General features: G+C 44.5%; 7 non-coding genes across 7 annotated transcripts; 2 read left to right on the forward strand and 5 right to left on the reverse strand.

Moving 5' to 3' along the window:
* Positions 1 to 4,833: 4,833 nt before the first annotated feature.
* Positions 4,834 to 4,915, reverse strand: Trnas-uga. The gene has a single exon. It is a non-coding gene; the product is annotated as a tRNA-Ser (tRNA).
* A 1,047-nt stretch (positions 4,916 to 5,962) lies between these two features.
* Positions 5,963 to 6,036, reverse strand: Trnat-agu. Its single transcript has one exon. It is a non-coding gene; the product is annotated as a tRNA-Thr (tRNA).
* A 3,648-nt stretch (positions 6,037 to 9,684) lies between these two features.
* Positions 9,685 to 9,756, forward strand: Trnap-ugg. Its single transcript has one exon. It is a non-coding gene; the product is annotated as a tRNA-Pro (tRNA).
* Positions 9,757 to 14,376: 4,620 nt separating this feature from the next.
* On the forward strand, positions 14,377 to 14,449 carry Trnaa-agc. The gene has a single exon. It is a non-coding gene; the product is annotated as a tRNA-Ala (tRNA).
* A 614-nt stretch (positions 14,450 to 15,063) lies between these two features.
* On the reverse strand, positions 15,064 to 15,135 carry Trnap-ugg. The gene has a single exon. It is a non-coding gene; the product is annotated as a tRNA-Pro (tRNA).
* Positions 15,136 to 15,862: 727 nt separating this feature from the next.
* Positions 15,863 to 15,934, reverse strand: Trnap-ugg. Its single transcript has one exon. It is a non-coding gene; the product is annotated as a tRNA-Pro (tRNA).
* A 740-nt stretch (positions 15,935 to 16,674) lies between these two features.
* Trnaa-agc lies at positions 16,675 to 16,747 on the reverse strand. The gene has a single exon. It is a non-coding gene; the product is annotated as a tRNA-Ala (tRNA).
* Positions 16,748 to 17,346: the final 599 nt, after the last annotated feature.

Here is a 17,346-nt window from a genome sequence, read left to right on the forward strand (position 1 = left end):
CTTTCCATAGTTTATCCAACTGCACATAGCCAGTCGGTTTCGCTTGTTGTTGTTTTCGCTTAATTACCTGCGCATTACAGCTCGTTTAGGCCACAGTCGTTCGCCCCAAACCAGGTAAAAAGTAAATGAAACACATCTACCTCAATGAGCCCAATACAATTTGCACCTTTTTTTTCCTACCACAATGTACATACGGCAGGGGTTGGGATTGAATTGTACACGCAGGTGTGATGATTGAAATCGAGACCAAAAAAGCGGTTTGCGGTTGCAAGCTTTTAGCTGGGTGGGTTAGTTTTTTTATTATTCAAAGTTTGGACAAAATGCTCAAAGTGCAAAGCTCATTGAACAGTGACCATTTGTACATCGATTTTATTGATTTCGCTGAGAAAACTGTGCTTGAAAATTAATTTTCAAATTGAGCTGGTCAAACCACGCACACAAAAATGCCAATTTGAGTGATTTGATTTGAATCGGAATGGCTTACACATACTGTTCTATCTTTTAGGGGGAGGAGGAGCACGAGTAAATTCTCCTGAGAATCATAATCATTTTGTTACAACAACATATTTGACTTTATCATGATCGAATCGACGGCCCACTTACAATAAGTGCTGTTTAATGAACTCAATTGAAACCTTTCAAACACATTCTAACGCCCCTACGATACGATCCGCTCACACGCAAAACTTCAACACAAATCAGAAGCTCACAGAATTAAATCATACGTACACATAATACCAGCAGCTACACTAATACTTTCATCAATTCAATTCTTTTGAGTAGAAGCAGCGAACGAGCAAAGAGAACCAGCGAAGCACACACAAAAAAAACCCCCTAATTTCAAAGCGCTAACCAAAAATTCAACTCGAGGATAAAATACAAACACACACACTTACTCCCTGAACATCCCATCATCATCAAAAACCGTTTTCCGTTCGGCTCGTGAACCAAAACGCAAAGTGTGGCGGCGAAAAAAAGGGGTCTCACTTTTTTCCTCCTTTTGCAACCAAAATGGAACAACGAAGTGAAAAAAAGGTAAGGTGGATGTGAATTCGAGCATGTTTCTCCTTTCCCAGGCGATACAACACGCACACACACACACACATACCGGGGTCCGGGGTGATGGCAAATACCATAAAATCCGACTGCCATAATCGAGTTTATCCTTCTTGTCGTGTCGACGACGTATGTAAACCAAACGCGCTCACACACATCTACGTAAGACCGACAGGCGACAGACGTCGTAGCCAGTGATGCGAACCTTCGAAGGGATCGGTTGGTCAGGATAGCAAACAATGGAACCAAGTGACACAGTACAGTTGGCGGGGGGAGGGAGGGCACCACAGTGCGGTGGTATGTTAAACAAACTCCTCGCCCTGGTTGAAACCGGGTGGTGGAGTTGTGCTGGGTAGACTCCTCTCTTGACGTTGATGACGATTATGATGATGATTGTGATGATGGTGAGAATGATTGGGTGGAGATGATTGTCCGCATGGTGGGAAGAATTGATTGCGGACAACAGCACAGCGCAGGTAAGGTGAATGGGTGCTAGTCCCTGTCGTAAGCCAAACAGAGCGCGTCTCGAAGCGCGCAAGAAAGCAACCAAACCATATCATTGAGACACGTGTCTATGGCAAAGTGAAAGTATAAGCATTTTTGTACGTTTTGTTTGTTGCAAAATTGTAGAACAAAATTATGCTTTCAAATGTTGATCTTTTGTCTAATGCTCATTGATATTGATGTAGGAAAGGCGGACATCCCAGCACTCCTACATTTAACTCCTTGCTCGGCTTATTTATTAAAGGGATAGCGCATTAATGATGGCAAACATAAAACCTGGGAACACTACAAACCCTTCCACAATCCTCCCGTTTTGAGTAGCAACATATTGGCTCAAAATTAATAACCGAATGCAGGAAGAGCCCCATAGGATGTATGCAAATAGTCGAGCAATCATTTTCAACCAGCAACTCCCGCCGTCACCGTCGCCGATCTTCCGCTTAAATGTATCCCACCACGACAAGCCCACGCAGGATTCGTTGGGTGCTTTTAGCTTTAATTGGAAAAAAATGTAATGAATACCAAAATGCCCAAACTACCCCCGTCCTCGTCCTAAAGGGGGTGGCGAAGGGTGACAGGCGGAAACGAACGAACGACCGAACGAACGAACCCAGAGAAGCACCAAAAAGGGGCTTTAGAAAATCGACCCACAATAAAACACACAACATAATATGCCATCATTTTGCCACTCTCGAGACTCTAAGCGGTGGTACGGCCGTACACTCCTTCCCCTCCCCAGTACCCGATGCTGTTGCGTTCTGCCATGCTGCGGCGACCCACCCTGGCATTTATGCTCGCGCGTACGTGATAGAAATCACGTTTCCCAGTGCAGTTTTCAACAATCCTCCCGTAGCGTGTGCGTCGAACGACCGAGAGCAGGAGAGAGGGAGAGAGAAAGCAAGCTATTCTTGTACTCTTTCACTCGTTACAAATCGATCCATATGCTGGCGTTGTTACTGCTGCTGTTGCTGCTGCTGCCGCCGCCGATGACGGTTAGAAGCGATGGTTTTTGTTACTCGCTGGCACTTTTCTCCTGCCCTTCCTTATCCATTCCGTCTGAGTGTATGTGTGTGTGTGTGCTTGCGAGAAGCAGTTGGGTGAACGATTTTTCAATAAACTTCCTTGCTTTAATGTCTATCCGCACGTGAGCGAGTGGGAGAAAGCTTACACTCTCCTCTATCTCTCTCTCTCTCTCGTTTTTGTACCTCATACCTTCTAATGCAAAGGACGCTTGGATGTCATCCCTCCAACGCAAACGAGTCGAAAAGCCTTCGATGAGCGCGTACCGAGCGAAGAACGCGCGTTCTTTTCTATCCTGTTCACTCGCCAACCAAATTTCCTCTCTCTCTTTCTTTTTCGCATATCTCAGCACTCATTTCGCTATCGCTCTCTTTCTCACTCTCATTCACAAGGACTCGCTACGAAAGGACAGCGCAGAGACAGACAGGACAGACAAGTGATGGGATGGTGGTATCGGCTTGTTGGATTCTTGCTCCTAGGCAGATTTCTACCGTCTCCGGGCACAAACCTCAAAACAAAATGCACCCAAAATGCAAGGGGCGAACGACGATGTGCACGAAAGCGGATGCGCAGCAAGGGTACAACACAACACACAAATGTATCTACACAAATAAACATATGCGAATGACACCACCATGCACACTCATACGTCGTGGTTTTGCTAAAGCCTGATCCTCCAAGAGGTGTCTCGTGGCTTTCCGAAGCACCAAACAGCAACAGGACCATCACACCGCATCTCGCTGTTTCCCTGCGTTCGCCTGCGTTCCGTTCGTTGACCTTTTTTTTCCTTCGTGTTGCTTCATGTCGGGGTACCGGCGGCCTCCAGTGAACCTCTTCTGCCTATATTTCAGGCACGGCTAAAGGGTCGAGTGGTTAGAAGTTCCTTCGCTGTGAGGCAAATCAGGCATTGGTTCGGGTGCGGAACCACCGCCGGAACTTCATCTCGATTACTGACAATAAGGATGTTAATCCTTGTATTTTTATGGAATATTTTTTAACCTTTTCCAAACAAATTTGCGGTGGAAAGTGAACAACTATGGTCCATTTATCCAACCCACTTCTTTGTGACAAGAGTGAAGCGGTAATCAATAATGCACTCCACTTAAACCTGCTATATTTCTCCCCAGTTATCGTATCGCAGCCAAATCTCTCAACCATCAATGGATTCCGCTTAGCGTACGAGCTTTTTAATAAGAATGCACAGGCATTATGGAAGTTTGCTGTCAAAAATTCCCACTTAACTGCTCACCGTTTCCGGGCGATCCGGCCCGGGTTGCAGCACAGCCCGGGGTCGGACGGGTTCCAGTAAATCAGTCCAGAAACATGGGAAATAGCTCCCGGATCAAGTTCCTTCGAAGCATCCTTGGATAGTAGTAGCACTTTCAACGCCTTCGAAAAGCGACAAGAACAACGTGACGCGCGGACAGAAATCGTCATAAATACATCCCACGCGCTTTCACGAAAGGTTGTTCCCCCGCTTTTGGTGTGACCTGCGGCACACACCGTGAAGCCACCACCACCGCCAACAACATCCTTTCGGAAACATTCGCTGATAATTCTGTGAATGTGTGTATGTGTGTGCAGGTAGGACGTGCGTAGGATGGCACAACGTGCAAACAGTCGCGGGGGCAGCGTTGGGCAGCGCTTCACGTTTATTTTTCCCCGGCGCGTTAGTGTTGGTGGGCGCCCTGGGCGTACCAATAACCCCGTACGACCGTTGTTGTTGTGTGGGTCATGATAGAATCGTCCTGTGCGTAGGTTTTTGCCTTAGTAGTATTGAACGTAGAAACGTGCGTTCGAAGAAATGTGGTGCAGAAAGGACGAGAACGATGCTTGTGCATTCCGGAAATGTCAAAACACATTTACGATGAACTTTCCGCTCATGGTGGGAAAATGTCGCTTCGCGACGATTGAATGAATCAGTCAGTGTGCGGAACGACGGCGACATTGAACCCGCTCGCCCGTCCGTTGCTAGGGGAGATAAATGCAAATCTTTTTTTCTTTTTTGCTTTGGAGATTAAACTACTGTGTCCGGTGTAGGTGTGAGAATGAGTATGTACCTTGATAGCAATTAGAGATGGAATTCACGGAGGGATGGTATCAAATGTTTGGACTATTCTCTGTCTTAATGTTGCTAACGTTTTTAATTTGTTGATCAGAATTTGGTTAAACGGCAAACACACTCTCTTTGTTCCTTACAACTAAAAAACAGTTGAAACGATCCCACACACATCTCAACAACTTTCTCGCAGACGCTGTAGACAGGATTCGAACCTGTGCGGGTAGAACCCAATGGATTTCAAGTCCATCTCCTTAACCGCTCGGACACCACAGCTGTTGTGACGAAGAGCCACCTGGAACGCACCGGGAAACTCCAGTCTTTGTTGTGGAAAATGAGCCACTCATGGAAAATGTGCGTTCTTAGCTACGGTTCAGGCCCAGCTGTATAAATATTAGTTAGGATTACATTCGCTATTTCGTGGCTACTTCATGGCAAAAAACTGCCTTTTGGAAATGGTTTGTTCATCAATATTTTGGCAGAGCCAGTTATTAGTTCTGAGTAGGTATAGTATCGGTTCCTGCACCAAAACCGGGTTTACTAATCGTTCCTTGACTGAGACTGGTATAGGTACAGTTTTTGAATAAAGTATAACTAAAATAGGGAAATATGCCAGGACCAGTAGAAGGTCAGGAGTAGTCAAAGGACCTCTGTGGATTCTGTATCAATTCTAGGAACGGTATGCGTTCAGGACCATTTCCAACACCAGACAGGATTCAGAATCAATTCCATGTCCTGCATGAGATTAGGAGCCATTTCATGACCCATAGATTAGATATAAGATCTTATTAAGAATTTGTATAGATTCTGTATCAATTGAGAATGAATTGCTCAGCCGGTAATGGTCAGAAACAGTTTAACTTAAGTACTGTAAAATTGACTACTGTCACTCAATTTTTTTTAAATACTCAATAGCATAATGTTATTTAAAATTAAATGATAGTCAGTAATTCATGATAACAGGGTTCGTGATATACGTGCTGAAGATTAGCTTGAAGAAGAAAAAAAAATGGTTGTACTTTATTTAAAAAAGAAAATCTTATTAAGAATGAACAACAAAAATGAACAATCACCTACCAATTGCAGAAGTAGAATTGTCGTGTAATTGAAATGAGCTAATTCACTCGTTAATTTCATATAAATTACCTCTTTCATATTTTGTACGGAATCTGCCCCTGATGCTCTCTTTGTTTGCTGTTTCTGTTCTGTTTCTGCTGCAAATGACGTGTATAAATGCAATAATGACGTTGAAAGCTCACAATAAATAATCCCTCGTCATCCTGAGAAACTTTCTCAACGAACTTTTGTACAGGGACTTGCAGAAGGCTCCGGCGAGATTCGAACTCACGATCTCCTGTTTACTAGACAGGCGCTTTAACCAACTAAGCCACGGCGCCTCGTTGAAGAACGTACAACATATTCCACCACAAAACATGCCAACGCCAATTAGACCAAATCTTGAATAAAACAAGCAGTATAAACGGTGTCTTTGTCCTTTCACTAGACACCGCACTGCATTGAATTTAAGCAGCGCCCCTCTCTCAAAATGAATATGGTCGAAAAAAAAAACAAAATAATAAAATAAACCACCCTAAATGCATTTCAGTGCTACCAGCAGCACAGGCCTGTAAACACTCACAGACACAGTGAGAAAACACACTTAGCGTCGTGCGGTGCGGTGTGTGTGTGTGTGTACAGTTGGTCGATGGCCTACTTTTATGCGTGCAGTGGCAACAAATCAAAAGAGCTCCCCCTAGTAGAGGCAGTCTCCGGGACACGTTGCTATTACTAGACGCGATCAGCACATACACCCTCCTCTGCCCCAAAAAAAAAAAAAAGTAAAATCTCTGCTCCACTACATAGTCGTTTTGGGCCGTTTTGGTTTCGATTCGATCGATTCTAAACAACATGCTGCTCTCTGCACGCGCACCACTACTTCCTGTTATGCAGTGTCACGGGAACGGTACAGAACATCCAGCAAACGACGACGATAAACAAAGGCATGTGCATGTGGCGTGCGCACACACACCCTCCTCCTTAAGACTTTCTGACCCCTAGACTGCATCTGCTGGTGTTCGGTTGCATGTCCACCCATCGCTACTAAGTGGCCGCGGGCACAGCTTATCTTACACACATGGCCGGTGGTGGTGGTCGTGGTGGTGTGTATATTTTCCTGTCTCATACGGTTGGGAAATATTAATCACTTCCCATCAATCCCACCGATCAATAGTGACGAAATGCGCTACTACGGGTTTAATCTCGTTCCGATTTAAATTTTCTTAATTTTCGTGTGATAGTTTTGAGTTTGGGCAACATGGCAACCACACAAACAAATCAGTGCCCAACCCGCACCACAACACCACCCGTGATACCATCGAGTGAGGGTTTTATTTTCGCTTTCCAGTAGCGCGGTAGCGAAACCTCCAGTACTACTGCTGGGAGGGAGAAATGATGGAAACGAAGAAATGAAAATGAATTCCAGTCGCGGCCGCTGGCTGCCGGAGAAAGTAGGTGAGATCGTACTTGATCGCCGGCACTCGCGGTATGATGCAACACTGCTGCCGTCTGCTGGATGGGTGGGTTGGTTGGTGCATGATATAGTGTTCGCAAAACTGTGCTAGAAAGGCCTTTCTGTCTGTCTGTCTGTCCGTCTATGCCCTTGTCGTTTGCTAGCCTGCACTTTAAACCGCGGGGGTGTAATTAATATTTGCCGCGATGAGGCAGCCCGGCACACACATGCACATACACACTGGGGTACGCACGCATAGGATGGTATCGTTTCCTTTTATATAGCAAAAACCATTGCGCAATGTTGCTGCCACTCGTGAACGGATGATTGTGGGATGAAAAATAGGGCTGAAGGGTTTGTTGCTCGATAGTTCAATTAAAGTTTGCTGAAAGAGTACTGAGTTGTCTGCATAGACATTTGATATTAAGGTAATTTCATTTATTCGAACAGTCTTGTTCTTTTTGCGACAGTCATTGCCTTTGATAAAATTGATTTAATGAATCATTCATTACAACAAAATACACGAAACCAAGATAATGAAGCATATAATGCTTTAAACGTACTACTAGAATAAGGTTTCATATGATTTATTTCATGTTTTATCTTGTCTACAATTTCAGGCTGGCCGTAACTTGCTCGCACATCAAAATATGGTTCGAGTGTACGATTTGGGACAGTTACCATTAGATCCTATCACTTATATGTAGTCGAAGGAGGAGGTCAAAGGCCTTTTGGCTTATGAAAATTGGTCCATAACGTCAACGGTGGCATGCAATCATAGGTTTACCAACAATTCTTTGACTTTGAATTAAGGTTTTTTTTTTGTTAACTTTGGTTCAATATCACAAAAAATGTTTGATAACTTTACACTTTAAAAACCAAATCGATGCTGAGCAAGATTATCCATTGAATGGTATGAACAACAACCTAACGGCCAAGATATTTGCAAAACAACTGGGCCAAATGTTAACGTTACCATCTACTTCATGAGCCATTGCAGATTAATTATAGAAGTAGCTTCTAATCATTCTAGTAATAAGCAGTTTGATGACTTTATCTAATTTTCCTTGCTTCAAAAGCACATATCGAACCATACTGAGTGCAAATCAACTAAACGATTTTAACGCGGCAGCCTAATACGGACGTCACACGAAGCGTAAACTTTGGCGTAAACTGGATTTCAGCCATACAACCCTGAAATCTTTTGACAGGAAGTTTACGCTCTCCCATACAAATCAAGCGTAAACTTTTTGAGTTTACGCCTCGTGTGACGTCCGTATAAGACATTAACACTCCCGGTAACTAATATCTACCCAAATTTCACAATAAATAAACCTCTACCCTGCATACGCCGCTAGGGACGGTTTTTGCACCATGTTTAATAATACATTTGTGCCTTTCCTTTTGCTGCGGCCACGAAGGGCGCAACACAGCACAACCGCAGCAGCAGCGATGATGCTGCTCTCGACAAAACGAACCAAAGCAGACGCCACTTTCTCGAGTTATCTATTTCCCTCCTCCTTCTTCTCAAAGACCACCACCCGCGGTCCGCTGGCTTTCTCGCGACCCACCATAACCATCAGCTACTAACAGCGACTCCTCCCTCCCGACATTGCGTTTCGGAGGGGGGCTGTGTTGCCCTTCTGCCTTGTTGCGATCTTATTTTATCGTTTATCTTTGCGCTGTTTCTTGTGCACCTCGCGTTCCGAGCGCGAAACGTCTTCAACAGTGGGGCAGAGCGGAGAGCACACACAACAATCTTTTTCGCTTGCCGCTTGCTTTCCACACCATTCCAGTAGGAAGGTTTTTTTTTGGTTGCTTTATGATTCCACAACACAACGCCCTTCCACCGACATGCTTCGCGCGACCGAAAAAGCACCACCGACCGGCTGGAGAGGAAGAAGGAATGGAGTAATTTTATTTAACGGAAAATTAACAAACACGACACGACCCGACGAGCGGGCTTCATGGGCGGCAAAGAGACAAAGAGATTAGGTGAGATACAGCACAGCACACAGCTCCGCATCGCGCAGCTTCCGTCAATGCATCTGGGCCCGGAATATGGCCAGCTGTTTGGGGCGGCTGTTACGGTATTGCTTCATTTAAATTAACCATCACCACACACCATCGTCCATCCCCTCTATCCTCTCTCTGTACTGGTCCCTCCTTCCGTGTCTCGGTGTAAACGAGGGCACACAAAGTCAATAGGTTGTGACGGGGAGAGCGCATTTATTCCGTCCCAGCCAGCATTGCTTGGCCAACTGAAGAGCACACACACACACACCTAATGTTCTCTATTGTTTTATCAGTTGCTCATTAAATTAACCACGACACGATTGGCATTGAATGACAGCGGAAAGGTTCGCGAGTACACGGCTTCCTTGTCGTATGCCTCCCTCCGCCCTTCCGCAGCGTTTGATTGGTTTGGTGGAGGGAAAAGAGCTTTATCTCTAGGCAAGGTGAAAGTGTGTCATCAATCAGTGCACGATCGTGAGTCGATAGTTTTGTTGGGGTCTTTTATTCCTCAACGGCAGGTGGCTCAATGGTCTAGGGGTATGATTCTCGCTTTGGGTGCGAGAGGTCCCGGGTTCAAATCCCGGTTGAGCCCGTGAAAACCGTATCCTTTTTAGGTAAGCACGTTACATGATGCAAATTTTAACACCCTGCTACAAGGAGGAAGGATGATATTATCGTGATCAATCATCCATTTGTGTTTGGTTCTGTTGTCACCTGCGCCCCCTTTCATCATCGGTGAATGAACTATAATTAGTCTATAAACAAATGAGGTATTTAAAAGTCACCTAAAAGAGAAATTAAGTGTCCTTTGCGTAATTGCATTATGTTTGTAATCCTCCGAGTGTCGTCCCCACAGCAAGGATGATGAAGTAAAGGCGCGCTTGTTTCCCTTCCCAATGTTGAATGTTTGTTCTATATCTGATTGCATAACAGTGTTTGTTTATCCACTCACTTCACACAGGCAATCGCAATACAATCCAAGATCTATTCTTATAAAATAATGCCTTTTTTATAATATGTACATTGTCTAACAAATAAGTAAAATGTTAATAAAGAAACCCTTCTCCTACAGCACAGTACTTGCACCTGAAGCATAAGAATTTTAAATTGTCTGTTGAATTTCAAAATTGGAACCATTTTTCAACGCATTTGTTATGACTTCGTTATTATTATCATACCACGTCTCTTGATTGTTTGTATTTCGGAAACGTATCTGAAAATGATGCAAAATGCGCAAACAGTTAGTCGGCCCGAGTGATGAGCGAGACCCAGCGCTCGAGTAGTCTTTTTCTATATAAATCTTCAAACAAAGTTTGATTCTTGCTGTTTACTTAGCTTTAATAATTAAAAACAATAGAAAACTTCAGCTAAACTGACAAATCGCTACATCAATTACATACACATAATTTGCTCCCCAATAACTGAACAATGGAAACCATTCCCAACTATCGTTGTCCCATCGAACAATGATAAAATAAAAAAACACACTTCACTAACGCTTCAATGGAAAACGTTCCATTTATCCTGCCCCTCACTCGTAAACGGTAAAGCTACTCTCGAGGCACATTCAAACACGACCAATAAAAATGGCGAAGGATGCGGGGATGATGCTTCCGGAGCATCTACCGGTCCCGACTTGACCCGGCACGACCGGATGGGAAGAAAATCAAGTTATCCAACCGTTCTACACCCCTCGGACCTCGCCCTGACCATCCTTTAACGCAGCGCGATTCACCATCCCCACTAGTCACACCCTTGGCCCGTTTCCCCTTCCCGAAACGACCGACCGGGCTGCTCCATTTACGGTGTGAAAATTCATGCTCCTGGCGAGTGTGCATGTATGTGTGTGTGTGGGTATGTGCGGAAACGGTGGATGCCTTCGGGCGATAGGGATATACACAAAGTACCACCACGCTCTCACTCACTCGCTCGCTTGATTTGCCGCCCCATCCTTGTCCGCACAGAACCAATCTCAAAGACTGGTCGTTTTATTGGCTTTTCTCTCTCTCTCTCTCTTTCATTGCAACATACATACACGCTTCCATCCACAATCCACAATTCGGCCGACCAAAAACATTGCGAACATTGTGAAGCACTCCGGTAATCCTGGCGGGTTTTCCGGTTTTAAGGATGCTTTACCGAACCGCCCTTTTCGCTCACTTCCTTTAACGGATTTCTCACCCGTTTTCGCTTTCCCCCCCCCTCCCACCGAACCGTCGCTTCCATCATCGCCACCGAACACCGATGAAATGTGAATCCGTTTCGATTGGGCGTTAATTTATTGATCCCCCCATTCGGGCAAGCGAAAACACATGCGCCCGACGGTCTGTGTGTGTGGAGAGCGCACACGATGGAAGAACATGTGGTCGTTTTCCACCACAATGTGCACCCGTGTGTGCCGTCTGTGTGTATGCCTGTTTAATGTGAGTGGGATGTGACATTTTACCAAACGGTCTCACGGACCTTATCAACTGATTATGGGGCACGCCATAATCGGACACTAAATGATGTGGATTGTGTGGGCAAGTGTGGCTTTGCCAAGCGAAAAGGTGATATCCAAACCGGAAATTGAGTGGGCGATTGAATGGTGGAAGGTTGGGGTGCGAAGAGGAAGAGTGTATTTCGAACAACACAACATAACCTACCCACGATAAGTGTGGGTGGCTGTGTTCGGGGAGTTGGAAAAGTCGAGTTTTCCGTGTCCGGGAACGAGGGAATCTAGATTTTGTTTCCCGACTGTTTGCTAGTCTTATTTTATACCTTTTTGACCTTCTTTCTCTGTCTATCTCTATCTATTTTTCTCTATCTCTTTTTCTCTCTCTATCTCTCTATCTCTCTCTCTCTCTTTCTCTCTCCTATCTCTCTTTCTCTCTCTCTCTCTCTCTTTATCTTTCTCTCTCTTTCATTTCTCCCTTTTCTCTTTCTTTCTCTCTCTCTCTCTCTCTCTCTCTCTCTCTCTCTCTCTCTCTCTCTCTCTCTCTCTCACTCTATTACTCTCTTTCCCTCTTGAGTTTGTAATTATTATGACCAAATGAAAAACGAAACAAAGAAGTGAAATGGCAACGGCACAAGTTCCAGGAATAAAAATATGCAAAACAGCCTCACACTGCAAAAGGTCACTTCAATAAGAAATGGGGGGAAACTTATTCAACGCAAATATCCTATCAACATAAGTGAATAGACGATCCAACCAAAGGTGTCAAGAAACTGCAGCTAAATTTGGGAGAATTATGTTCATCACAAGCTAAAAATAGATTAAAAACTAAAATTTTCATGATAAATTTGAAGTTCTGTTTGTAAATATCAAATGCTTTTAGAACATATTCATTCCGAACCAAACAGCGGAAAAATTAGACCCTTCAACCACGGAAGGATAACCAACCACGATGTCCTCATCGCTATTTCACGCGCCACGATTGATTAGTGTGCAACATCGCGCGCCAAACACCTCCACCGCGCAGCAAATGGCACCGGCAAATAAAGACACACAAAACCTCCAAAAAGAGCCACTGCGATCGCCCCGCAAACCCCACCACCAAAGTGGGTCCATTAACGGGAAAAAGGTCTTTGCCGAACTTCCGCAAGCAAGCGGAGGACGAACAGCAAAGGCAAAAGAGCACGAAGACGAACAGCAAAACACCAGAAGCCCATCGAAACATCTTCTCGCCGGCAGCCACCAAAAGAACCTTAATCTGCTTCCTGCAAAATTCTCCTCCCTCTCGTACTTCCCACCCTTGTGTGGTGGTTGGTGTTTTCGTTCTCTTCCACACTTTGACCGTTGGCGTTGTTCGGTCGGAAAAGCGTTGAAGAAGCGCGCGCCCCGAAAAATTGGCCCATCATCATCCGCCACCGGTTTACCGTTTTTGGGGGTTCTCTCACACACCCGAAGTAGTAGTAAGAAGGGAAAGCAATAGCTGTGAGTATGTTTCAGCCTCCATGGCACCCCCCCATTCCAGTTCCTCGGTGTACGTCCCACCAAGAAAGCACGCCGCGCCCGCAAACAGGTTCAATGAAATATTTTAACGTTCACAGTTCACAAACGTTGCTGCTCCTCACCCGTCGGTCGGTCGGGTCGGATTGCCCTCTGCGGCACACACACATACGCCCCTACCATTCACCTATCGTTTCCAAACCGACCACCGTCACGGGGCCGGGAAAGAATGCGTACAACAAGCATTTCGGTTCGGTGGGATTTCTCTGTTTGTAATTTATTTCTTTCATACCAATCGATGAAGAAGACGCCTCGAATTGGCCACTTTTGTGGTTTTGGGAGAAATCGAGGGAGGGTAGCAGGTATGCGGTTGCGAAGGAGCAAATGCTTTTGACCGCGGACTGTTTCGCTAGGGCAGTGGACGCTGAAGAAGCGGAGGAAGCGAAACCCGCCGTAAGATTGACTTTGTGTTCCTTTGCCGACTAAGGTTGGGGCTTTTCGTCGGATCCGTACCTTCTGGCCTTCCGGTACCGGCACCCGAGCACTCCCTCCCGAGAGTGTGTCCGGCATCGATAATGATGCTTCAATACTCGCACGATTACACACACCCTCAGCAGCTTCCATTACACTCTGCTGGTGTGCCGTTATCGGGCCCGATGCGTTGCCGCCCCGGACATTCTTGGCACCGTGAGAGAATAGCAACCACCCAAACGGGGAAGGAGGAACTAATAATGGGCAACATAGGCAATCTGAAGCATAAATAAAAGGCGCGCTCGCTGTGCTGGACGACGTACAGCTGGAGGGAGGAAAGTGGGTGGTGATTATGCAAAAGCAAAAACCACATATTTGTCATCTCTCCCTCCGTATCAATCTGCCTTGCACATACACACACACACACCCAGCCAAACAGTTTCCTTACGGACACACAGTCTCATTGTCAAATGACTGTAATCATACACTCTCGTAGCAAACCCGGTCGACGTCTCTGCTGAATACATTAATTAACAGATCGTGTAGCAGAATTGTCGACAGCGCATCAAACGGATCATACATAATAGCTCTACTCCACCCCACCGTTTGGCAGCAGTAAAGCATGCAATCAGTCTGTGTTTTGTGTCATCCAACCCTAAGGGCAGGGGGATTGTTGCGTTAAATGACGGATTAAGGGAAAGCATCCGGTTTGGTGTTGGTTGTGAATGTCTGCCAGCTGCCAGCATGAAACCCATGCTATTTAGGACTAAGGTAGATTTTCTAGGGCATTGAGAGCCCTTCACTCACCACGGGGGTGTAGCTCAGATGGTAGAGCGCTCGCTTAGCATGTGAGAGGTACCGGGATCGATACCCGGCATCTCCAGCCGATCTTTTTCCTTTTTTCGTATAGAAACTCTTTTTAGTAGCACCATTCAAATTATTGATGAAAACATTAAAATATAACTTAAAAGATTATAAAACATAGCTCATCAATACGATCACAGTATATTCATTCTAACTGCCTCATCTCCTCTATGCCGATGTTAATTCACCTGTACTTAAGGAAACGAATTTAAAGCCAAAGAAGGAATGCACTGCTTCAACCAGTTGTCCTAGTTGGGGGTGATATACGACGGAGGCCGATTGAACTCCGGACACAACGATTGAACTTTTAACAAATATGTATTACAAGGATTACTTAAAGCTAACAAGCTAAAATACTGTTCGCGGCATCGTCTATGCTCTCTCGCTGCTGAACCCCGAAGCCTGCAAAGCTGAATCATCAACTGCTGTGAATGGACCAAGTCTGAATTAATATATGCAATGGAAGAAACAAAACACAACGATTGTATAAATAGAATACACTAAAGGTGGAGTTTTCTCCTAAGAAAAAACGTGAACATCTCCTCTTCTAATACACATTCCTTAATCAAAGCTTTCATTTCAATCAAAAATACTACAAACATGGAAGCTAGAGGCTGCAGCAAAAGAACCTCTGGGCTCAACCGGGATTTGAACCCGGGACCTCTCGCACCCAAAGCGAGAATCATACCCCTAGACCATTGAGCCACATGTCTGACGCCATTTCAAAGCTCTTTTTATATAGAACGCGTTAGACTCACCTCTAACAATTGAGTATTACGAGACATTATGAGTACGAAACACCCTATTCAGATAATATCTGTCACATAAAGAAATTATCGATCACATAATAAAGTGTTTGGTGCAGCAACAAAGCATCAAATCATCTACCAAATGATACAATCTAACCGATTAATACTGTAATATCTCTTCTTTTTGTTGTACTCAACATGGTCTTTCGGAGAATGCCATACTTAGGCTATGGTATTTGTCAGCTGAGAGTATGTTGTACGAAAACGTCAACAGCTTTTTGTACGGAAGGTTTAAAACACTGAAGTTTCTTGTTTCGTAGAATCATTGGCGCTATCATTGTGCGATGTATCTCACAATTCGCGTGTTCTACTACTCATTATACATTTTCCTAAAGTATGGGTGCACCCTTAGATAATCTTACGACTTTCCCAAAATAGAATAACTCCGTTGCTATCACCTCGGCCTCCTAATTAAAGTTCGCAGTCACCAGAGCTTGATAAACACTGCAGTTTAAAATAATTATGAAGAACAACAAATCAAACAAATATTTCCATGAACTTGTCAATTGATTTAATTACAATTCACATACAGCTACGAAAATAACAAAACAGATTTTCCGTCCGACAGATTTAAAAAAAATTACTATCACTGCAACGCATAGGTACAACAAAAAAGATATCGCGGGCTCAACCGGGATTTGAACCCGGGACCTCTCGCACCCAAAGCGAGAATCATACCCCTAGACCATTGAGCCACGTGATCAGAGGGTTTTCATTTTCTTTTTTAAATCAAATCATGCTTTCCAAATGAGGCCAATCATTGCCTCCTATGTAAGCAGATAATATCGATTGGAAACAATGCAAAGATACACACTACTTATACACACTCCAACCGAACAAAGGCAATTCATTTGCTCAAGTTCAATCGTTTCCAGTTTCAGACTGTTTGTTTGAAGGCAACATACAGCTAACAGTGAACAATACAGCATCGTTTTCTACACTAATGAGTGAAATTGCTCAAAGAAGGGTTGTACGCAAATGTAAAACAATCTTCCCTAATCTTTATTCAAAAAGATCTTTAATGCATTGGATTCGACGGATCCCTTTAAAACACTGTTGTATATTATCATTAGCATATACAATTATAAAGCTATCTAAGAGAGTTTTGATACTTCCGAATTTCTTTAGTGAACACTGAAAACTACCAATCGTTTTAGGCGTTTGAGTCAAAATTGCTAAAAATTGTTTAATAAAACATTCCAACGAGCTGAACTTTGGTGTAATATATTTAGAATACATCATAACGCTAAATTGAAGCAATGTCATATTATGTACTTCGTAATAGTATGTAATTATGCTAAATGTCCGGTGGATATGACGCGAAACCAGTCAAAATTACTAGTTCAATAGTTTTAGTGTCAATAAAGTGTGTATGTGGTAGTAATGTAACCAGACATGTCTCATCACACAGGTCGAAATAAATAAAAAGATCGACTGGAGATGCCGGGTATCGATCCCGGTACCTCTCACATGCTAAGCGAGCGCTCTACCATCTGAGCTACACCCCCTTGTGTCTACCTCACCTTCTATTGTCCATTATAAACAAACCTACATCACCTCAGGTTTGCTCGCAGTGTCACCCCATCATATTAAACATTACTTTAACCACCAACCTAAGCATATTTACCCGTTTATCAGCAGTTGTAGTACACTCTTTGCCCTGTTGCACTCCCCACGAGTCTCGCGTTGCCTCGCCGCTTCCGATACGCCGATGAAGCGATAAAATATACCGACCACCACCACAACACCGCTCTCTCCCCTCTATATCTCGATAGCGTCCAGAGCAGCGAAAAGAGTCTGACGAGAGGGGGTTCATCGTACTTTTCCTATGCACAGTACGCCGAGAGCAAGGGTGGTGAAATACCGCCGACCAGGGGGAAGCGAAAAGAAAAGGGAACTCGAATCCCATACTCTACATTCGGGTTTTTCTCATCTCTCTCTCTCTCTCTCTCTATTCCATCCAAGCTGATTTGAAACATCACCGGCAACCAACTGGGCGCTCAGAGCCGTCCTCCATCGCTCTTCTAACACGACGACGCCGCATTCAACCATCGCCCCAAAGCAGCGCTCTTGAAGCGCATGAAGCGCATGAAGCGGCGTCGTCGTT

The sequence above is a fragment of the Anopheles merus genome, chromosome 2R (genome assembly GCF_017562075.2).
Source record: "Anopheles merus strain MAF chromosome 2R, AmerM5.1, whole genome shotgun sequence".
NCBI classification, from domain to species: domain Eukaryota; kingdom Metazoa; phylum Arthropoda; class Insecta; order Diptera; family Culicidae; genus Anopheles; species Anopheles merus.